Source organism: Myotis daubentonii, chromosome X (assembly GCF_963259705.1).
Source record: "Myotis daubentonii chromosome X, mMyoDau2.1, whole genome shotgun sequence".
In the NCBI taxonomy this organism is placed as follows: Eukaryota; Metazoa; Chordata; class Mammalia; order Chiroptera; family Vespertilionidae; genus Myotis; species Myotis daubentonii.
Window position 1 is genome coordinate 22,707,185 of NC_081861.1, and position 24,857 is coordinate 22,732,041.

Here is a 24,857-nt window from a genome sequence, read left to right on the forward strand (position 1 = left end):
GACAAAAATCAAATGCACCCTTTTACAAGATTTCTGTGTAGAGTAGAGTGGAAACAAACAGAGGGGTAATACCATGAAAATCTAGTACCTTGAAATCATATTCTTCCAGCTGATTTTTCAGATACCATGTGAGGGTCTTGAGGGTAGATTTGGGGCATGGGGTTCTGAGCCAAATAGACAACTAACTCAAATTTAACCATCTTTAAAGTCAGAGGTTACTATAAGTTTTTATGGATCTGAAATTATTTTTCTAAAAGTTCTCGTCTTACCCTAACCAGTTTGGCTCAGTGGATAGGGCATCGGCCTGCGGGCTGAAAGACTCCAGGTTTGATTCCTGTCAAGGCCATGTACCTTGGTTGTGGGCACATTCCCAGTAGGAGGTGTGCAGGAGGCCAGCTGATCAATGTTTCTCTCTCATCAATGTTGCTAACTCGCTATCTCTCTCCCTTCCTCTCTGTAAAAGATCAATAAAATATATTTAAAAAATAATAAAAAATAAAACTTTGTTGTAAAAAAATAAAAGTTCTCATCTTATTTTTTATAAAGCTACCAGCACAGACAGGATTTTTATATTTGTTTAATTAATGAATTTAATTATGCATTGATCAAATAAAGAGGTGACTAGACACCAGTTCTCCTTATATTTTCACCCCTGGCCTGGCTCCTGGGTGATGACACTTTCTTTTCTAGACCTTTCTAGCAAGTCAGACCAAGATCCGGAGTTGGCTTGCATCACCTAGCATGTGTGTGTATGGGGTGGGGGTGGGGGGCGGGAGAGAGAGAGAGAGAGAGAGAGAGAGAGAGAGAGAGAGAGATTGTAGGAATTGGGGAAAGAAGGGAAGGACTGCCAACTTCTCAGTTTTATCCTCTAATGTCACCAACTTACCCAGTTAGTTTCTGAAAGGTTGGAGGGGAATGCCCTCTCCCTCTGGAGATGGCTGAGACAGTGAAAAAGAGCCAAAGCACCAACAGTCACCAGCTCATTGCTCCACCTCCCTGGTTTGGTCCCTTCGCCTTGACAGAGCCTTGGTCCAGTAAGATGATCTGACCACAGCTGGTCTGCACTTAGAACAAGTTGGAAGCAAGAGAACTTGGGTAAGGAATTTGGTTTCACTAAAAATAGCTGCAATATAGACCCTGTGACTTACCACTCCTCAGAACAGTCTTATATGAACCACACAAGGTTCACTGACCCCTGCAATCACTTTGGACTATTTTCTTTTCTTTTCCTGCCTGGAGCCCTTGAAACCAGAAGGGGCTTAGGGAGTTGGGGGTGCTTTGGTTCAGATCCAGACTCTTGCAAATCTCAGAAACACATGGTGATGATATGACCGAGAAGCTTCCTCCCTCCCCCCGGGAGCGCGTGACTGCTGGCCCATTTAAGATTTTGGTCTATGGTGAGATCTTGCTTGTTTCTCATCACCGGGGCTATTGAATCTCCAATTCTAAGGTAGGTGAAACCAAACTCATTGGGGGAAATGCTACTGGAATTGTGATCCTCTTAATTAACCCTGGCCCAGGTTTCCTTGGGGCCTGGGTCAGGGAGGCAAATGTTAGAGCAGATCATAGTTTACAAATGAAAGTCTAAGTCCATGCTCCTTACATGCTGATCAAGCCACAGCAGTGTTTGGGAATTATTTCCTTTCCTTTTACCCTCCTACTACAAAGCCAAGGTATTAGCTAGCAAGAAAGCACCTCAAGTGTTAAATGTAACCATTTCTCAACTTCTCTGCCTATAGATACTTTATTCTAGGCAACTTGCCCTTCCTGTCCTGCTCCTAACTCTGATAATTTGAATTTGGCTCATAGCACTGGTTATCTGTGTTTGCCTTTTCTGATGTACAGCAACAGAGTAATGCAGGGCTTCCTAGCACAAGGATTCTTATAGATTGGGCAGTCCCTGCAAAAGAGGGAATCCAGTCCAGGTGCACAAAAGACTTGCTTGGATTCCATTTTCTTCCTGAAATACTGCTGTCAGGACTCATCTCTGTTTTTTAGCCTGTTTATAACAACGGGCCTTTGGAGGATTTGGAATTGAATGGGAGCTGGGAAGCTCTGTGTTTGAGGTTAGGAGCCTTCTGAGAATAAAAGAAGCTGCCTTGGTTTTCAGGAGGTTAAACACCAACAATTTCTTTCTTAAAGTTAACTTTTGAGCCTTGCACTAAGCAAACTACTATGCCAACATTCTACCTTGCCAATCCAAGATGTTTTCATATAAATGAAGAGACATTCAGTAACAGGTATGTTTACTTTAAATGAAAATGACAATCTTAAAATATTATATGGCTGGAGGAAACAAATCTTCAGATTGAGAATCATCTGTGGCTGCTTTTTAAAAAACAACAACAAAAAAACAAAAACAACAACAACAACAACAACAAAAAAAACCAAGCTACTGACAGATGTTTAAACACTATAATCCCTCTTCACTTTGTTTCCTTTTAGCCATCTTTAAAGTAGATGACTGTCCAAATAACAAATTTAAAATCTTAATCCTTCAAGAAACATCTTGGAAGTTATATGGTCTACCTTTTATTTGAATTGTAGCATGAGTTGGAATAAGTGATCATCTGGTCTATACCTCGACTATTGCCTCAACTTCCCCTCTGATCTGAAAATGAATACATAGTGGATATTTCTAGTTTGAAGCCATGGCTCTATCAGTATCACATCCTACTAGCACTTTCTCATTTCCAGAATCATTTTAATGTTCATTCATGTTGCTGCAAAACTAGATGAAACTAGCACATTTTCAATTATTTTCCTCATGTTGCATTTGTGCACCCATATGGCATCATTAATACCAGGCAATGTTCTTACCACACAAACATGTCACATTTTATTGAAAGTCATAAGGAGTTTGCATTGAAATTGGGTATGTGTTTTATTGAAACACTCTAGAGAAAGAGATTTGGTAGTGGTTGCCTCTAAATATCACACTTGCATAGTACTTTGAATAAATGACTCCACTAATAAAATCTCCATGAACAAACAACTTTTGAGGAATGCATTTGTTAGTAGAGCAATGATTTACTAACTCCATTCATGAACCAATGCCAGGCTTGCTGTCCAGGAATCACCTGGAAAGATTATTTTAAAATATAATTTCTGGGCTGGATCCTTGGAAATTCAGATTCAAAAGGTCTGGGAATGGAGCCCCAGAATCTGGAATTTTGCAAGCAATCCTGATAATTCTGATACATGGCCAAATTTGGGAAACACTGTGAAAGTCAAGGCCCTCATGTTTTTGTTTTGTCTGTTTGTGTTAAATCTCTCAGTCAATTAAGTTCAAAATTTTTCACTTGGCATTCCCCAGATCCTCCATGATCGAGCCCTAACCCACCTTTCCAATCTTATTCCTCATTATTCCTCTTCACCACCCCCACCCCCAGTAAAATTGAATTGGCCATGTTTTTGATTTTGTTTTCATGCCTGACACCCAAATCTGCTTCATCTCATGAGTGTACTTTAGTGTGCACGACTTGGAGGGCATCTTAAAAAAAAAATCCTGGGACTCACTTCTGGTGATTCTGATTCAACGGGTCTGGCATTTTTAAGTAACTCAGAGGATCTGATGGTGACCACGCTTTCAGAAACACTGCATCTAGTTCAAATGCCATCAGTTTATAAAACCATTTCTCAAAGTGTTCGTGCTTCCCCACTCCAATTCCCATAGCATTTGGTTTTAGTTCTGGAATTTAACACTTTACCCTCTGCTTTGTATTTGAATTATTTCCTTCACTCAACAAACATTCATTGAGTACCTAATATAAAAGGTACCTATTTTCCTTCAAGGATCCAAGCTTTTGGCAGAAGGGTCTGTATCCATTTCTCTCTATAAACACCTTGGGCATGAGTGTGGAGTGTATCAATGGGCATGACAAAGTTTAAATCCCTCTGCAATAGATAAGGCTTTGTTTTCCATAAAAGATGTGGAGGTGAGGCAAATCCTTTCTGTCTCCATACCCCAAATATGATATGTATGCACAAAAGTGGGATCTGAGAAGCCTTTTGTGGTTGGGCAATCTCAGAGCTCAGTGATGACTGGATTCCAGGTAGTCTCGTGACTTAGGTAGGATGGAAAAGCACTTGGCATTTCTAAATACAGTTGTTCTGACATAAAGGAGGGATGAGCATAGTGCCAGGGAGGGCAGAGAAAGTATAGAAGACATTGGGTGATGGGGATTTGCATTGTCTTCCCTTGGGACAGGCTGCCCTTCTTTGTCTGATCTGGTGTAGTAACTGCAATCACTCTGAAATTATTTGTGACTAAAACGCTATGACTCTTTAGTTATTATTATTTTTTGTTGTTAATCTTCACCCGAGGATATTTTTCCATTGATTTTATTTTAGAGAAAGAGAGAGTGGAAGGGATGATGGGAGGGAGGGGAGAGAGAGAGAGAGAGAGAGAGAGAGAGAGAGAGAGAGAGAAGAGAGACACATGGATTGGTTGCTTCCCACACACTGGGATTGAACCTGTAACCCAGGTATGTGCCCTTGACTGGGAATCGCACCTGTGACCCTTCAGTGCACAGGCTGACATTCCAACCACCAAGCCATATCAGCCATGGCACTTTAATTATTTTTAATTTATGTATATCCATATAATATATAATTATATAAAATATATAATAACCCTTATTACTAGCCTAGTATGTGTCCTCCCATATTTATATTCTCATAATTATATAAAACAAGCCTATGTACACATATATACATGCATATATCTTTTTATTATAGATTATTTTACAGAAATTGTATCATGTTACTCACACTTTTCTGTATGTTACCCAAAATTTTGCCATTTACTAGCTGTATGACCTTCAGGCTTTAGTTTCCTCATCTTGAAAATGAGATTGATAATAATACCTATCTCATAGGGTTGCTGTGAGGATTCAATGAGTTAAAATACATACAACACTTAAAACAGTGTGTGTGTTTGCTGTGTTCATTGTTGCTATTATTCTTATTCAAAGAAACCTTCAAGTTGACTGAAGTTGCTTAGTTTCCATGTAACTGCAGCTGAACAGAATTTTGCGATGTAGATGAGAATGATTTATTCAACCATACAGCTTTTAGTGGACATTCACTTTACATTCATTTTTGTCAATAAAAAGCAACACTGCAATAAGCACCTTTGTATATATATATATATTTACTTGTTTTTATTACTCTGGGACAGATTCTCAGGGATGGAATAGCTGGTTGAAGAGTGTGTGTATGTGTGTGTGTGTGTGTGTGTGTGTGTGTGTATAATTTTATTTTTTTGTACCCCAATTCCTCCCCTTTGCCACCATCCACCCAGCCTCTGCCCCATCCCAAGCCTTCATTACCCTATTGTCTGTGTCCATGGGCTATGCATATATGCATGTAAGTTATTTGGTTAATCTCTTCCCACCTCCCCCCAACTCCCCTTCCCTCTGAGATGTCAGACTGTTCCATGCATCCATGCTTCTGGACCTATTTTGTTTGTCAGTTTATTTTGTTCATTAGATTGCACATATAAGTGAGATCATCTCATAGTTGTCTTTCTCTGACTGGCTTATTTTGCTTAGCATAATACTCTCCAGGCCCATCCTATACTGTTTTAATTTCATTGAATGTTGCCACATTACTTTCTAAAAAGCATGTGGCAAATGCACAATTCCATCAGCAATGTATTGATGTATGCTTCTTCCTACAATCTCATCAACAGTTGATCTAACTAACTCCTCTTTTGAAATTTTATGAGTCCTGTCAGGTGAAAATGTCATCTCATTGTTATTTTAACTTGAGTTTCTTTGGCTATTCAGGAGACTGAGCATCTTTTGAAAAACTTGTTGGCCTTTTGGATTTGCTTTTCTATAAAGTGGTGTTTGTTTGTTTTTTAAATATCCTTCATCTATTTTTTGAATGGGATATTTTTCCTTGTCAATTTGTAAGAGGTCCTTGTACATTATATCTGTAAGCCCCTTATTTGTTCTGTGTACAGCTATGTTTTAAATTTCTTGTTTTATTGATTTTAATTATTGTACCTGTGCCAGAATTTTGAAAAATTGCATATAGTGAATTTTTTTTCTAACTTCTGGGTTTTGAGGATTGGTTAAGAGGATCACCCTACTCCTAGGTTGTGCATGTAGTTTCCTAGATTAAACAAAAAAGACTTTTACTGTTTTTATGTTTGAATATGTCTTTATCTAAAAACTATATTGATTTTGGTATAAAATGAAGTTCAATTTTATATTCTCTGAAATGAATAGTCAATTGCATCCATATTATTCATTAACAATCCATTTTTTTCCACTGAGACGAAGTACCACCTTTGCCATATGTTAAATAATTATATGGGATTTATGGTAATTCTGCATTCTTTATTTTATTCTTCTCAACTGATTGCCTGTTATTTTCATGACATTATCATGTTTTTACTTAATTATGGTGATTTTAGGGAATATTATGATATTTGGTTAAAATATTTCTCATTATTATTATTTTCAAGGCTATTCAAAGTTTTTATTCTTCCATATAGGCATTAAGATTATGTATACAAATGAATCCCCTCTTTTTCCCTCAAAAAATCATGTTGAGAATTTAAATTGGAATTTAAAGAATAATATTGACATGGTAAATTTAAAATTTTATAATATGAAGTACAATGATTATGCCATTCATTCATTTTTTTCAGATTTTGTTTTAGTGTTTTGGTAAGCTATTACAATTTTCTTCATATTGGTCTAATACTTCTCTAGTTAAATATATATATTTAATATATATATATATTCTCTTCTTTTCTTTTTTGTTTTATTTTTTCCATCACCATTTATCTCCTCTATATCTTCTCCCACCTCCATTCACCCTTCCCCTATATAGATTTTTTCATTGTTATGAACATAATTTTTACCATTTTTATTTTTTGTGTTGATTGCTTGCATTGAGAAATGCTATTTCTTTTGTATAGTAACCTTGTATTTTGTTACCATACCAAATTCTCTAAATAAGTCTTACCAATTTTACTAGAGTGTGTTGTTTGTCTAGCTGTACACATATACCATTAACAAAGGAATAGATATCTGATATTTATATTAGTTCTGTCTTTTATTCTTTGGGGTCTTTTTTAAAATAAACTAGAGTCTCCAAGGCAATGTTGAATAATAGTAGGACCCTAGCTGGTTTGGCTCACTGGATGGAGTGTCAGCCTGCGACTGAAGGGTCCCAGGTTCGATTCCGGTCAAGGGCATGTACCTTGGTTGCAGGCACATCCCCAGTTGGGGGTGTGCAAGAGGCAGCTGATCAATGCTTCTCTCTCATCGATGTTTCTAACTCTCTATCCCTCTCCCTTCCTCTCTGTAAAAAATCAATAAAATATATTAAAAAAATAGTAGGGGTAAGAGGCATTCTTATCTAGTTTTGAATTTGATTTGAACAGGTCAGTATTTTGCCCTTCGGGATAATATTTGGCATCTGTTTATGGTAAACTGTCTGTATTATTTTTAAATAATCTATATATATAAAAGCTTAGGCAGTCATTATGACCAAATGACCAGAACAACCTGTCAACCAGTCACTATGATGCGCACTGACCACCAGGGGGCAGACACTCAACACAGGAGCTGCCCCCTGGGGGTCAGTGCACTCCCACAGCTAACCTCCCGCAGCCCCTCCTCCAGGCCGGCCAACCTCCCATAGCCCCTTCCCCCAGCTGGTCAACCTCCCCCAGCCCCTGTCCCTGGCCTGCGGGCCCCCCATTGGCCCCAATCAGGGGGCCAGCAGGCCAACCACCTGTGGTCCCTCCCCCGAGGCCCCAATCGGTGGGGCTGGCTGACCAACCTCCCGTGGTCACTCCCCCCTGCTGGCCTGCCCCCCATAGGCCTCGATCACTGGCCAGGCCGAGGGACCCCACCCATGCATGAATTCATGTACCGGGCCTCTAGTTTTCTTATAATCCCATTTAATTTAGAAATGTATTAAGAATACAGTTGAATTTCATCAATTGATTTTTAAGTGTTTCTTGATTTGATTATTCATATGGTTCTCCTCTAATTTATTGATGTAATGAATTATTTTGATAGATGTGCTGATATTGAACCTCTTTTGCATTTTCAAACATAATCCTATATGCCAGTTAGTACTTTATATGAGATAAATCAGCCAATATCTCAGTGGCTTCAAAAACAGCAATGATTTGTTATCCCTCATATTAGTTTGGGATCTGGAGGATCTGGTCTGGGCTCTGCTGAGTGACTGCTTGCTACTATAGGTCTGTTAAGGCTGCTTTGCTTCAGGTTGTGGTGACTAGAATGCCTCAGATAACTCTTATCCTGCTGTTGGAGTGAGAAGGTTAGTCAGACTAGTCTTCGGGTGACTGCCAGAATCCCAAGACTGAGAGTGAAAATGCATAAGGAGGACCTTGGATATGGGAAGTGGCACATTTCTATCTCATTTTACTTACCCAAACAAGATATTTGACTGATCTCAAAGTTAAGGGACAAGAAAATGTACACCATATCAGTATTTATGGCAGGAACTTCAAAATCACATGGAAAAATTCCTAGAGCCAGAGATAGGGAAAGAATTGGGATGAATAGTATATTCTACCATGCCCTTATGTAGCCAAACTTTAACTTTATTGAAATATTGCTGGATTGTATTTGGAGGAAAGTTTTATTCAAAATTTCAGCATCTATATTTAAAAAGAGAATATTTATAGATTTCTCTTTTGTAGCCTCCTTTGCAGGTTTGGATATTGAATTTGGGTTGGCTTCATAAAAAGGAACTAAGGGGGTTCCCAGTGACCTGCTTTGCAGAAGACCCCAGCAGCTTTTGCCATTAAAGAAATCAATGGCCAGCAAAGCCATCACACACTTCCCTGCAGATTTCACTGGATTTTGCCCACAGATATTTTAATTCACTGATAGCAGCCTTCTGACTTCCTCTCAGTTCCCTTCCCCTTGTTGCTGCCTGAGCTCCAGACTCAGACCCAGACCCACAGCAGCAACCAGCCCAGGCCTCTTTGGCTGCACAAATGTAAGACTAAAACCTATACCCCCACAGCCACTCTCAGAACTAGACCCTCCAGTTGGGTACTTGCAAGACACTAACCTGACACCCATCACCAGCCTCAAATGCCATGTTCATACATGTGGCAAGATCTTAACAGCTATGGAATACACATTGATAGCCAAGATCCCCACAGCTGCTTGTGAGCCTGCATCTCCTTGTCTCCTGTCACTGGCCCGCACCACTGAGCTCACCTACAGCTAGCTCCTCCATGCCCTCAGCCTGACTGTCAACAGTTGCCTCCCCTGCCTTGTACATGCCCATGGGGAGATCATGCAGCAACAGGAGGGCAGAATATTCCATCCAACAATAGCAGAATGCATATTCTTTCAGGTGTACAAATAAAATTCTCCAGGATAGATTATAGGTTATATAATAAAACAAGTGTCAGCAAATTTAAAAAGGTTAAAATCATACTAAGTATCTTTTCTGACCACAATGGTATGAACCTGGAAATCAATGATAGGCAAATAACTGAAAAAAATTACAAATATCTGGAAATTAAACAACACATTGCTGAACAACTAATAGGACCAAAGATGAAATAAAAAAAATATCTTGAAACAAATGAAAGTGGGAAAGCAGCATATCAAAACTTATGGGATGCAGTAAAGAGTGCTAAGAGGGAAATGTATAGTAATAAATATTATATATGTATATATGCATAACCCATGGACAATAGCATGGTGAGGGCAAGGGGCAGTGCAGGGTGGAGGGGATCAATAGGAAAAAATGGGAAATATGTGATACTTTCAACAATAAATATGCATTTTTTAAAAAGGCCTCAAATAAACAATCTAACTTTATACCTCAAGGAACTAGAAAAACAAGAACAAACTAAACCCAAGTGAGCAGAAGGTTGGAAATAATAAAGATCAAAGCAGAAATAAATGTAATGGATAAGAGAAAACAATAGAAAAGACCAATAATAGCTAAGAATTGGTTTTCTGAAAAGAGAAACAAAATAGACAAACCTTTAGCTAGACTTACTAAGAAAAAAGAGAGAACTAAAAAATAAACAGCCCTAGCTGGTTTGGCTCAGTGGATAGAGCATTGGCCTATGAAAGGTCCTGGGATCGATTCCAGTCAAGGGCACATGTCTGGATTGCTGGCTCAATCCCCAGTAGGAGGCATGCAGGAGGCAGCCAATCATGGATTCTTTCCATCATTGATGTTTCTATCTCTCTCTCCCTCTTCCTTCCTCTCTGAAATAAATAAAAATACATTTTAAAAAATAAACAATAAACATATAAATGAAAGAGAAAACATTACAACTGGTATCACAGAAATAAAGGGATCATATAAGACTACTCTGAGCAATTATATGCCAATAAATTAGACAACCTAGAAGAAATGGATAAATTTCTAGAAACAAATACTCTACCAACTCTGAATCATGAAGAAATAGAAAATCTGAACAGACTAGGAATAAGTAAGGTAATTGAATTAATAATCAAAAACCTCCCAACTGAGGAAAGCTCTGTACCAGATGGCCTTACAGGTGAATTTTAGAAACCATTTAAAGAAAATTTAATGCTGAATATTTTCAAACTTTTCCAAAAAAAGAACAGAAGAGAATGTAACACTCCCAAAATCATTTTATGAGACCAGAATACCATGATATACCAACCCAGATAAGGATACCACAAGAAACAGTAACTACTTCTGGTGAATATTTATACAAAAATTCTCAACGAAACACTAGCAAACTGAGATCAATAGTGCATTAAAAGTATCACATACAATGATCAAGTGGGATTTTACCCATGGATGGCTCAACATCCAAATCTATAAATGTGATTCACCACATTCATAAAATGAAAGACAAAAGTCATATCATCTCAATAGATATAGAAAAGGCAGTTGACAAAATTTAATATCCTTTCATGATTAAAAAAAACCCTCTCAATAAATGTGTATAGAAGAAATGTACCTCAAATTAATAAAGGTCATATATGATAATCCTATAGCTAACATCATACTCAAAGGTGAAAGGTTGAAAGGTTTTCCTCTAAGATTAGAAACAAGACAAGCGTGTCCACTCTCACCACTTCTATTCAACAGTACTAAAAGTCCTAGCCAGAACAACTAGGCAAGGAAAACAAGTAAAAGGCATCCAAATGTGAAAGGAAAAAGTAATATTGTCTATTTTCTGATAATCTGATCTTGTATATAGAAAATTCCACAGACCACCAAAAAACCCATTATAGTTTAATAAGTGAATTCATAAATTTTCAGGATACAAAATCTACATATAAAAATCAATTACATTTCTGTACATGAACAACAAACTATCTGTAAAAGAAATAAAGAAAACAATCCAATTTACAATAGCAACAGAAAGAATAAAATACTTAGGAATAAATTTAACCAAGGAAGTGAAAGATCTATACAAAAAAAGCTATAAAATATTGATGAAAGAAATTGAAGAAGACAAAAATAAGTAGTAAGATCCTATATTCATGGATTAGAGGAATTAATATTATTGAAACATCCATACTTCCCAAAGCTATCCATAGATTCAGTACTATTCCTATTAAAAGTCCAGCGGTATTTTTCACAGAAATAGGAAAAACAATCCTAAAATTTGTATGGAACCACAGAAGTCTTTGAATAGAAAAAGCAATCTTGAAGAAAGGTTGAGGCCTCACACTACCTTATTTAATTCTATATTGCAAAGATATAGGATATGAAACAGTATGGTACTCACATAAAAATAGACACATGGACCAATGGAACATATTTGACAGGCCACAAACAGGCAAGAATACTCTATCAGGAAAGGATAGTATCTTTAATAAATGATGCTGGAAAAACTGGATATCCACATGCAAAATAATGAAATTAGACCCATATCTTACACCACTAACAAAAATTAAACCAAAATGGGTTAGTGTTTTAACGTAAGGTTCGAAACTTTTTAATTCCTAGAGGAAGATATAGAGAAAAAACTCCTAGACATTGATCTTGGCAATGGCTTTTTTGGATATGACACCAAAAGCATAGGAAACAAAAGCAAAAATCAATAAGTGGGACTATATCAAACTAAAAAGCTTCTGTACAGCAAAAACAAACAAACAAAAACAAAACAAAACAAAACCCACAAACAAACAAACAAAATCAACTAAAGGAAAAAGCAATCTATCAAATGGAAGAAAATATTTGCAAGCCATATATCTGATAAGTAGTTAATATCCAAAATATATTAAAAAACTCATACAATTTAATAACAAAAAATCCAAACATCCTGATTAAAATTGGGCAAAGGACCTGAATAAGTATTTTTCCAAAGAAGATATATAAATGTCCATGAAAAGGTACTCAATATATCTAATCATCAGGAAAATGCAAGTCAAACCTACAATGCGATATTGCCTCGCATCTATTACCGTAGGTATAATAAAAAAGGCAAGAGATTACTAGTGAAAAAATGCTGGTGAGGATGTGGAGAAAAGGGAGCCCTGGTTCACTGCTGTGGGAATGTACATTGGTATAGCCACTATAAAAAACACAGTATGGTGGGTCCTCAAAAAATTAAAAATAGAACTATCATATCATCCAGCAATCCCACTTCTGGTTATATATTCAAAGGAAATAAAATCAGTATCTTGAAGTAATATCTGCACTCACATGTTCACTGCAGAATTGTTTACAATAGAGAAGACATGGAAGCAACATAAATGTCTATTGATAGGTGAATCAGTAAAAACATGTGAGATATATATGTATGTATCTATGTATGTATATGTATATATGTATATATACACACACAGGATGTTTTTCAGACATAAATGAAGAACATCCTGCCATTTTTTGCACCGCAGATGGACCTTGATGCCATTATGCTAAGTGAAGTAAGTCAGACACAGAAAGACAAATCATGTCTGATGTCACTAGTTTGTGGGATCTGAAAACATCGAACTCACAGAAACAGAGAGAAGAATGGTGGTTGTCAGGGCCTAAAGGGTGAGAGAAATGGAAAGATGTTGGTCAAAGAATATAAACTTTCAGTTATAAGATGAATAAGTTCCAGGGATCTAATGTATAGCATGATCATATAGTTAACAAATATTTTATACTTGAATATTGCTATGAGAATAGATGTTTAATATTCTCACTTTTATAACCACAACAAAATGGTAATTATGTGAGATGATGGGAATGTTAACTAACCTTAATTTGGTTATATCATATATACATGTATCAAATCATCACAATGAACACTTAAAGTTACACAATGTCATGTGCCAATTATATCCCAATAAAACTGGGGGTAGGGAGAATTAAGGGGCTTCCCTCCTCTTTTTATGGTCTGGGATAGTTTAAATGAAATTGAAAGTATTTTTTTAAAAATAGTTGAATTAAAACAGATGAACCAATCTTTTATGATAACTTTTTCAGTGGTAACTAACATTTTCAATCTCATTTCTGATAATCTATTAAACACTTCTTGTTGGGTTAATTTTGGTTTCTAAAAATATTCTTTTTCTCAATGTTTTCAAATTTGCTGTTATAGAGTTTAATATATCATTTTATAATTATCCCATATAATAAAAGCACAGTGACCATAATGGCATAACGACCAGAATGACCGCTCAACCAGTCACTATGAGGTGAATTGATCACCTCTTGGTCCCTTCCCCACAGCCCGCAGGCTCCAATCGCCAGATGGTGAATGGAGAACTGGGATGGGTGGCAGCGGGGTGAGACTGGGGACTGGCACAGGGAACCAGGTGGGTGGTGGTGGTGCGGTGGGACTGGGGACTGGTGAGCAGGCAGAAGATGGCCTTGATCACAGGCTAGGCCTAGGGACCCTACCCACACATGATTTTGTGTACTGGGCCTCTAGTTTAAATATTTTATGTGTAGTTTTTCATGTCCCATCTTGTAAATATTTATTCTTTTCCTTAATCAGACTTCCAACCGGGTTATCTATTTTATTAGTCTTCTCAAAGAACAACTTTAGGTTATTTCATTAGCTTTTTTTGTTGTTAAAGCCTTTTCCTACTTCTTTTAGTTTAATTCGTGGTTTTCTCAAATATCTTAAGGTGAATACTAAATTCCTTTATCTTTTCATCTTTGTTAATACTGAAGACATTTATGAATGTAATTTTTTCTAAGTATAGCATTCATTATGCTAGGTAGGTTTGGGTATAAATTTTTCTTTTTTTATTACTTTCTAGATAGTTTATAATTTCACTTTTACCCAGTGGTGTTCTAGCAGTGTATTTTTTTAAATTTACAAACTGTTATTTTTCATCTTTTAAATTATTTATTTACATTCAGATATGTTCAGAAAAGTTCTTTTGTAGTACCTTTTTAAAATTACTGCTTTAAAATTTTTTTCTATCTCTTCCCTCTTCTCCTTCTACAAGGCTTATTATTTTCCAGTATCTGCAAGTCTCTTACATTTTCCTTCATGATTTCCCTCTCCTGGTATGTTTGACTTGGTGCTCTGTGAATCTTCATCCACTTTATCTTCAAGGTCACTATTTTGGGTTTTAGCAGTGATCATCCTCTCCTTCAATTCATCTACTGAACTATTTTGTTGGGAATCACATTTTGCTGTTCCAGAAAGTCTCCTTTCATGCTGCACAAGAGTTTCTGCATATGTTCCTATTTTGTTGCTGTTGTTCAAGTTATCATTTGTCTGTCGTTCCACCAGTTTATTTCTTTATTAAAAACTGGAGGCCTGGTGGGGTCCCTCAGGCCTGAGCCCTCTCGCAATCCGGGACCCATCAGGGGATGTCAGACTGCTGGATCCCCTGGGATTGTGCTGAAACTGGCAGTCCAACATCCCCTGAGGGATGTAGTACTGTGCAAAGAAGCAGGCAGCCAGGGAGGAGCCTGAGCCCCGGCCTGGTGCTGCACTGCTCCCACTCATCTGGGGCCTCGCTGCATCTGCTGCCTCTGCTCAGTAAGCTTGCTGAGTGGCACTCCCACTGTGGGAGCACACTGACCGTCAGGGGGCAGCTCCAGCATTGGTCAGTGCATATCATAGCGACCAGTCAACTAGTTGTTCAGTCATGCAGTCATTCGGTCACTTTGGCTTTTATATATATATATATATATTAGAGGCCCGGTGCACTAAAATTTGGGCACTCAGGGGGGGGGGTGGAGTGGGGGGGTCCCTCAGCCGGGCCTGTGCCCTCTCGCAGTCTGGGACCCCTTGGGAGATAACGACCTGCTGGCTTAGGCCTGCTGCCGGGTGGCAGAGGGCAGGCCTAATCCCTAGGTGCAGCCCTTGGTCGGGCTCAGAGCAGGGCCAATTGGAGAATTGGGGCGCCACCCCCTGTCATGCACAGAGCAGGGCGGATCAGGAGGTTTTGATGCCACCCTCAGTCACGCTCAGGGTAGGGCCGATTGGGGGGTTGGGGCACCGTCCCCTGTCACACTCAAGGCAGGGTCGATGGGGAGGTTGCGGTGCCACCCCCTGTCACGCACAGAGCAGGGCCAATCAGGGGGTTGGGGCGCTGCCCCCTGTCACGCACAGGGCAGGGCCCATCAGGGGGGTTGGGGCTCCATACCCTGTCACGCACAGAGCAGGGCCCATCAGGGGGTTGGGGAGCTCCCCCCTGTCACTCACAGAGTAGGGCCAATAGGGGAGTTGGGGCATTGCCCCCTGTCACCCACAGAGCAGGGTGGATCAGGGGGTTGGGGCACCACCCTCTATCACCCACAGAGCAGGGCCGATCAGGGGGTTGGGGTGCCGCCACTGTCACACTCAGAGCAGGGTCGATGGGGAGGTTATGGCTCTACCCCATCACACACAGAGCAGGGCCTGTGGGGTGGGGGTTGGGGTGCCGCCTGGATCAGGGTGGGGGTCCCCACTGGGGTGCCTGGCCAGCCTGGGTGAGGGGATGAGGGCTGTTTGTAGCTGGTCACACACCCTTCAGGGTGGGGGTCCCCACTGGGGTGCCTGTCCAGTCTGGGTGAGGGGCTGAGGGCTGTTTTCAGGCTGGTGGGTGACTGAAGCTCCCAACCACTTCTTTTATTCTTTTTTTTTTTTTATTCTGGGCCATCATTAGCTTTGAGGCTTGGCTCCAGCTCTTAGGCCTCTGCTGCTGAAAGCAGGTTTCTGGCCTTTGTTTACCTTCTGTATTTGAAACAATGTTGCGATCCTGCTGGCTGAAGCCCGACGGACTAAAGCAGGTTTCTGGGGTTTTGTTTAGCTTCTATATTTATAACATAGTTGCTTAGAGTTGCAGCTCAGAGGCCTGCAGCCGCAGGCGGGGAACGTTGGAGTCCTCCGTCACTGAAGCAAGCAAGCCTCATGTTCACTTTAAGCTGCCTGGCTGCCGGCCGCCATCTTTGCTGGCAGTTAATTTGCATATTGCCCTGATTAGCCAATGGGAAGGGTAGCGGTCGTATGCTAATTACCATGTTTCTCTTTTATTAGATAGGATTAGTGGCCTGGTGCACAAAATTCGTGCACATTGAAAGGGGATTAATTAGAGGAAATATTTTAATATTGCTATTTGCCCTTTCTCTATAATAGAAGTGTCAGAGAGGAAAGAAAATTAGTAAAATGTATATGAAAATCTTCCTCCTGTCAGAGTCTGGGGCATGCTTCGGGACCCAGAGTCAAGTCCCTGCCCACTCACAGCACCTCAAAATCATGTGAGACTCAGACCCAGCCAGCCCTACAACCATTGGGCGAGATCCAGACCTGGCCAGCCCCACCCTTGTCCAGCCCCACTGGGCGGTGGGTGCCCTGTCAAACCCTGGCGCCGGGGTGGGGAGCATGGCTTGAGGTCCCCCATTAAGCCTTGCTGGGCGGGGGGAATGGTCTGTGGTCCCCAGGCCTGGTGCCGGGGCAGGGTGTGTGGCCTGAGGTTCCCTGTCAAGCCCCACCGGGCAGAGTGTGCAGCCTCAGGTCCCTGCTAATGGCTCATTAAGGCTCGTTACGGGAACTTGGCCTCCGCTGTGGGTGCAGACATCTTGTGTTATGGAAACCCCATATCTGCTGTGGGCACAGCCATCTTGTGTTATGGAAACCCTGACTCCGCTGTGGGCACCACCATCTTTGTGATGGCATGACAGTCAATTTGCATATCCCCCACTTTATTAGGTAGGACTAGAGGCCTGGTGCACATAATTCATGCTTGGGAGGGAGGGGGTCCCCTCAGCCCAGCCTGCACCCTCTCCAATCTGGGACCCCTTGGGGGATGTCCAACTGCTGGTTTAGGCCCGATCCCATGGATCGGGCCTAAACTGGCAGGTGGAAATCATTGTCACAATCCTGGACCATTGGCTCCTAATCATTCACCTGCCTGGCTGCCTGGTCACCCCTAACTGCCCCCCCTCCATGCTGGCCTGATCGCCCCTCACTGCCTTTGCATGCTGGCCTTGTCGCCCCTAACTGCCCCCTGCTGCCAGCCAGTTTGCCCCCAGCTGCCCCCTCCCTGCCTCCCTAGCCGCCCCCAACTGCCCCCCCTGCTGGCCTGGTCGCACCTAACTGCATGCTCCTCCCACCAGCCTGGTCGCCCCTAACTGCCCCTGCAACAGCCTGGTTGCCTCTTACTTCTTTCCCTGCTGGCCTGGTTGCCCCCAACTGCCCTCCTCTGCCAGCCTGGTTGCCCCTAACTGCCTCCCCCGCCACTGGCCTGGTCACCCCCCAATTGCATCCCTTGCTGGCCTGGCAACCCCCAACTGCCCCTCCCCCCCCACCAGCCTGGTCACCCCTCACTAACCCCCCTGTCAGCCTGGTCACCCCACACAGACTGTTGTTTAGTCATTTGGTCGTCTGTCACTAACCCCCCTGCCGGCCTGGTTCTAGGCAGCCATCTTGTGAGGGTGTGAGAGTTAATTTGCATATTACCTTTTTATTATATAGGATAGGTTAAAATATGTTTTTATTGATTCCAGAGAGGAAGGGAGAGAGAGAAACATCAAAGGGATGCCTCCTGCACACCCTCTACTGGGGATTCAGCCTGCAACCCAGGCATGTGCCCTGACAGGGAATGGAACTGCATCTTCCTGGTGCATGGGTTGAAGCTCAACCACTGGACCACACTGGCTGGGCCAGTTTATTTATTTAAGCATGAACTCCTTAATCAACATTCCACTGATTGCTGGACCCACACAGATGGTTATATAATATTTCTTTGTCAGCCTATCATGGTCAGCTCATTGTGGCAGGGATATCTGAGAGCTCCCCCAAGTGTTAGTAGGCCCTCAAATGGTGGAAATGAAGTACCTGAAGGCAGCTGCTCTCTTCCCAGGTCTCTTCATCTACTCCATCTCTAAATGACCTTTTCTGCTGCTTTAATTCACTCTGTCTTGGCCTCTTGGAGAGCTAGGAGACTTGGTATATTGTCTGATATTGTTTTCCCAACCTCTTGGTCTCCTTGCTCCGGGCCTTTCTGGTGCTGGATCCAGGCTTTGCTCAGTGCTCAAAACAAAGCTCGAGAACAATTCTTTCTGATGAGATTCCCACAATGCTTAGGACTTAACTTACATGCAGCTCTTCTCCATAGACCTTAATAGCTATTTAGCTGAAAACAGGCAAGCAGCCTGGAATTGGGAATGGGAAACAACTCATGCTTAGGTTATCATCTTCCCAGAATCTTCTGTCATTTATGAAGAAGAAAAAACGTCTTAATGTGACTGTACCTGACTGGACCTTAATTACATGACTTCCCAGGGAAACTTTATCAGTCTGGGTATATCGTGAAAATAGAGCTACTAAAATATTGCTATAGTTTTAGCTGAAACCGGTTTGGCTCAGTGGATAGAGCGTCGGCCTGTGGACTGAAAGGTCCCAGGTTCGATTCCGGTCAAGGGCATGTACCTGGGTTGCGGGCACATCCCCAGTAGGAGATGTGCAGGAGGCAGCTAATCGATGTTTCTAACTCTCTATCTCTCTCCCTTCCTCTCTGTAAAAAATCAATAATATATATATATATATTTTAAAAAATGGGTTTTATATAAAAACTAGGCTCCTACAAATTGGGAGGATCTAGGAGAGTGAAGGTCCAGAAGGTTCATGCCAGAGGCCCAGACAAATGTCTAATGATTTCAACTGGAAGCATTGGAGGTGAGGAAGCCAGAACTCACAGGAATTCTGAGAAGTCATCAGGTTTCCCTGTAAAAAGTGAAAGAAAGAGGGAGCTTATAGAGATATCAGTGAAGCCACACTGTCACAGCCTTCTAGGAATTGTGACTTTTGCTTTACTCCCACCTTTCAAGACTTCAGTGAGTTTCTCTCAATGGAAAACTCTACCTGAATCTACATAGGAAAGGGTCTTCTGTGTAACTTGGTTCCTGGCCTTGGTCAGAAATGTTGTCATCTGAGATGACAACAGACATTCTACGACTGTACCCCAGCAGGAAGACTAAAGTACAGCAGTGTAGAATTAGGGATATTACTAAAGTGGTCTCTGCAGAGGACTTCTAGATTTTGGGTCCCTATAGCATTCATCTCTTGACTGGCATGCTTTGATTTTAGTCTCAGCAATGCCTTCTCCACTAACACCAAAGCCAGAGCATCAATTATTAGTCATACATTCTTCCAGAATCATTTGGCCCATGCCAACCTATGCCAAGACTGGTACCTAAGCCTTCTTGACTATGCAGCATCTGGCAGTACAAAGTGCATAGGCTTTTGCCACAGAAAGATCTGGGTTCACATCTTGCTATTGCTATTCACTACCTCTGGGAACCTGAGCAGATAAATTTCTCCTTCTCAGTCCTTTTCATTATTTATAGATGAAAGGTAACAATATCTAACTTTTTTAAAAAATTACAGTTTTTTCAGTTATTTTGTATTTATTTCAAGTAGGATAGAATAGTGGTCAGACAATCATATACTTTAAAAATGTTCCTCACAATATTTCCAGTACCCACCTGGCACCATGCATACTTATCACAGTATTGATCATATTCCCTATGCTATACTTTATATCCTGAGATTATTCTTTAACTACTAATCTGTACTTCTTAATCCCTTCACCTCTTTCACCCAATTCTCCAACTCCTTTCCTGGTAACCATCAATCCACTCTGTGTATATGAGTCTATTTCAAGTTTGTATGTTCATTTATTTTGTTCTTTAGATTCCACATATAACTGAAATCATATGGTAACAATATCTAACTTTTAGGACAGTTACAAGAATGAAATGAAAGTTTATATAAAGCACCATATATTAATTGGCTCCCATGTTTTCTTTTAATCCTCAACTGAGGATATGTTTTTATTGATTTTGAGAGAGAGGGCAGGGGAGGGATCAACCCCACAACCTCTCTTTGGTGTACTGGACGATGCTCCAGCTAACTGAGTCACCCTGCCAGGGTACCTCCCATGTATTTTTTTTTCAGTCATTAGTTTTGTTGCCTGTACAATGCATCTATCATATACCTACAGAGAATAAATAGGATGCTGTTGCTTTTTTTCTTCCATAGCAACTGGGGACCTTCAAAGAGGCTCCTCTTTTGCTGGCCTAGAAGCATGGAAGCAACTCTCCTATCACGGATATGAGATGCTCTTTCCAGAAGCAGACAAAAGTAAATCCTGACCTTGTAGGCAGGGTGATATAGAGAGGAGGGAGACTTTATGTAACAGAGTAGAATAAATGTGGGTGGGGGAGTAATAGGGCACAGTCATGCTAGACCCTAGAAGTGAGAGAGGGGATGAGAACACAAAAAGAGAAAAAGGAGGCTGCACTTGCAGATGTGGAATGGAGAAGAATGAAGAATTGTAGAAGTGGGAAACTGAGTAGGGGATGTTCCTTAGAGAAGACCACAATTAGTCTGTCAAGTACAGTGACACCAACAGTGTGATGGGTACAGTCACTCCGACCATGTGTCAGGTGCATATTCATTCTGTGCCAGGTAAATCACATCATTGGGTTACAAACAATTTCAAGTAAAGAAAAGTGCAGGTACAAAGTCTCATTATTAGAAACTCAGCTTGATATTTCTTGATTATCTTCAAATGACTCCTTTTTTCCTAAAATGCAACAGTCATATCAGTATCAGCTGGGTATCAGGGCTCCTTGGCAGGTGTAAATCCAGGCCTCAAAGAAGGGTTAAAGCAATTTCCCCAAAACAGGAGAGTCAGAGGGAAAAGGCAAAAATGAAGGTCACTTAAACAACCAAAGGAAGAGGAGTATTCTCAGAATCTCTCTTTACTAAAAGCCTGGGCAATAAAACAGAATTGGAGAGAAAAAGTGAGAAGAGTCACTGAAAGTGAGAAAGGATCTCCGAAAGCAGAGGGAATTTAAGAGTCAACTGTGAAAGGAAGGGAGAGGGGGAAGGATTGGGCAGAGGATAAGTTAAATTGTGAAGCAGGACCAACAAAGCTTTGGCCAACCAGATGGGGGGCTCTGGAGTGAGTAGTGTCTACCGGAGAGCCTGTATTAATCCAAAGTGGCCAGGCCTTGCTCACTCATTGGATGTGGGCTGCTTTAGGAAGGTGACTTCAGGTGAGGTCATGGTTCTACAGCTGATACAGACCCTGAAGGAGCTGACAGCTAGAGGCTGCCAACTGACCCCACTCCCCACAGCTGGCAGCAAGCCTTTCCTAGAATGGGAATCTGAACAGCATCCATCCATATCTACCACATTGGAGGTCAGATGATGACAGGAAATGAATGAAAGCCCAGTAAGCCCTGACATCTCTGCTCTTCCTCTAAAGCTTGGCTTTATCTTTGGAGACATTTTAGAGGCACTAATTATTCCATAACATCTATAAAATAAGTAATGTCATATAGTGGAAAAAGCAGGGACTTTGGAAGCAGAAGGTCTACTTGAGTTGTCTCAATTTGGTGTGTTCCTTTTTACTGCAGTCTTGGGTAATTTGTTTCACCTCTCAGGTTTCTTCATCTGGAAAATGGAGATAATAATAGTCACTATGTCAAAGTGTGTTTGGAGTGAAAAATGGCATAATCTGGATAATTATTTAGTACAAAGCAAGAAACCCAGTAAATTAAATAAACGGTGTTACAAAGATGAGGCTTGTTACTGTGCTTTTGATGTGCTTGGTACTACATAAGCCATGGGGTGGGCATGGGGGCATTACTCTTAGAAGGGTTTAACCCAGTCCTTGTCATATAGGAGCATACAGTCTTGCTGAGAAGTTAAGATATGGGCAAATGAAAGTGTGCAATCAACCTACTACTATAGCCAAGAATTTATCAAGAAATAAAGTATTTCTGCCTGAAGTTTTTCTGTTAGCATTATCAGTTTAACCATGAGAATGGAGCCAAGAGAAGGATTTGAAAATCTTCTGGAAACTGACCAAGGCCATGGTCTTTTGTGTGTTACTTACTTGAAGAGACATTGACTAGGTCCTCTGTTTCTGACATAGAGAATCAGGACCATGCTGTGAGGAAAAGTCCACATTTGATTACCCATTCCTCTTGACACAGGAGCTTCTGAGTGATGTGGACTGATAGGGATTCTAGGTGAAGTGCTGATGCTTCCCAATGATAGTCCTTGTTTGGGAGCAAGGGTAGATCCTTGGAAAAGCTCTGGTTCATTATTTTCTTTCTGACAGGCATCCCAACATCATATTATAGTTGTCCAAATGTTAAATTTCACAGGAGGCAGAAAATCATATGTTTAGTGTAGATTGGAAAGGTCTTAGTGTTAAGCTGTTTTTGGATAAATCATTGACATCTCTCTGACATCACTTTCTCCAACTCTAAAGTCCTATTCTAGTCTATAGAAGATCAATAAACTGAGACAGTTTGGTCCAAAAGTGATTCTAGAATTCTCATTTCAGTTATCTATTACTGTGTGTAACAAATCACCCAAAAACAGAGTAGCTTAAAAAATCATTTTTTTCTCACAATTCTGTGAGTTTGGAATTTGGACATGGCATAGAAGGACTGGCTCTTCTCTGCTCCATCAAGTCTAGAGCCTCACAGCTTGAATGGCTGGGAAGTGACTGCAATGGCTTTTCTTGGGTCATATATCTGGAACCTTGGTTTTTACCATCAGCTGGGTTACTCAGTTCTCCTTCACATGGTCTCTTCACCTAGCCAGCTTGGGCTTCTACATAATACACATCTTAGGTTGTCTGCCCCTAGAGTGAACATGTAGATGCCAAGTACCTTAAAGTCTAGGCTTGGAAATGGCATAGTATCACTTTGGCTACATTCAATTGGCAAAAACAAGTCACAAGGCAAGTCTGGATTCATGAAGCCATGACCTCTAGAGGGTGGAGTGGCATATGCATACCGGATTAGGAGAAATTGATGGTCACTATTCCATTTACTATTTTTGCATAGCATGTTAACCCTAAAATGTAGCAGCTAAAATAATCCATTTAATTTTGCTCATAATTTTATGGTTTGGGAATTTGACAACAGGTCCACCGAATAGTTCTCCATCGAGGAGGTTTCTCACAAAGTTGTAGTCAAATGTCAACTGGGGCAGTAGTCAGTTAGTGGTTTGACTCTGTTGGACATCCAAAATGGGTCTCTTTCTTGGCTGGCAGTCAATAATGGTCATCGTCCAGAAGCTAGCTAGCACTGTCATCTGGAGTGCCTAGATGTGAACTCTCTAGCACAGTGTTGTGAGGGTAGGCACACTTCATGCATGGCAGTTGGCTTTCTGCAAACAAACGTCCCAAGAGGGTCATGTAGAAGATGCATGGCCTTTTCAAACGTAGCTTAAAACTTATATAGCATCACTTCCACCATACTGTATAACAGTTACAAGCCGCCCCCAGAATCAAGGGAAGAGATCAGAATGCCCACCTCTCAATGGCCATACTTTAAAATTGCCACAATCACCATCTTTGGAGATTATCTTACTCTTATGTCACAGAAATCCAACAGCTCACCAGAAATTCTAATAGAAAGCAATCTTAAATCATTATGTAGAGCAACACTGTAGGGTTTGAAACAGAAATTAATCCTTGCAGAGCTCTGGTATTTGGATCTCAAAGTTCACATTGCTGTGACATGAGTTTAAAAAGAAAGTGACTTCCAACTTCCAGATATTGGTCCAGTGAGCCTTTCTTGATTTCAAGTACCCTGGTTGGAAGTGTAGGTTATGTCAGGCCTCTTCTTTTTTGTTTTATTTGTTATTTATTATTCTTTTAATTTTCAAGATCTTTTATTAAGAACGAGAAGGAGGGAGAAAGAAAAAAATAACACCCTCAGATGTGCCCTGACCAGGAATCAAATGGGCAACCTTTCAATGCACTGGACAACACCCAACCAACTGAGCCACATCAGCCAGGGCCAGGCTGCTTCTTTTTGGACCAGCTTTCTTCTGTGGCTTTTTTCCCCAAGTGAAAAACACATTTGATCCTGTGAGAAGCAGTCTTGTCATTAAAACATCTAATTTGGTTGTGCCTGATGACAATGGCTCTACACTCAGCTAGTCCAAACCTGCTAGGAAAAAGTGTATCTGTGCTCTGTGTCCCCACTCACCCCAACCTTAACTTCCAGTGCAGACATTAAAACCTCGTGGCATCTTGCCTGGAAACACTGCTCAGAGCTGCTAGAGGATGAGCAAACAGAATCCAGAGGCTGGTGTTTGGAGGCATTTTGGGGACTGGTATGAAATAGACACACGGCTAAGAGGATGAAACTCTTAGAACCTTTTCCACTTTCATTCCAGACTCAAGCCTCTGCCCTTACTCTATAGAGGAGTGGTTCTCAACCTTCCTAATGCCGCAACCCTTTAATACAGTTCCTCATGTTGTGGTGACCCCCAACCATAAAATTATTTTCGTTGCTACTTCATAACTGTAATTTTGCTACTGTTATGAATCGTAATGTAAATATCTGATATGCAGGATGTATTTAGGCGACCCCTGTGAAAGGGTCGTTCAACCCCCAAAGGGGTCGTGACCCATAGGTTG

General features: G+C 40.9%; 1 protein-coding gene and 1 pseudogene across 1 annotated transcript in view; one reads left to right on the forward strand and one right to left on the reverse strand.

Moving 5' to 3' along the window:
- Positions 1 to 24,857, reverse strand: part of LOC132223430 (ubiquitin thioesterase OTUB1-like) — an 86,352-nt pseudogene that overhangs the window by 56,738 nt on the left and 4,757 nt on the right.
- The window catches only part of FGF13 (fibroblast growth factor 13), a 642,179-nt gene continuing 618,525 nt past the window's right edge, over positions 1,204 to 24,857 (forward strand). Inside the window, exon 1 of the mRNA XM_059680287.1 lies at positions 1,204 to 1,450. The gene's annotated coding sequence lies outside the window, so the exon portion shown is untranslated. The remainder of the gene's footprint in view (positions 1,451 to 24,857) is intronic.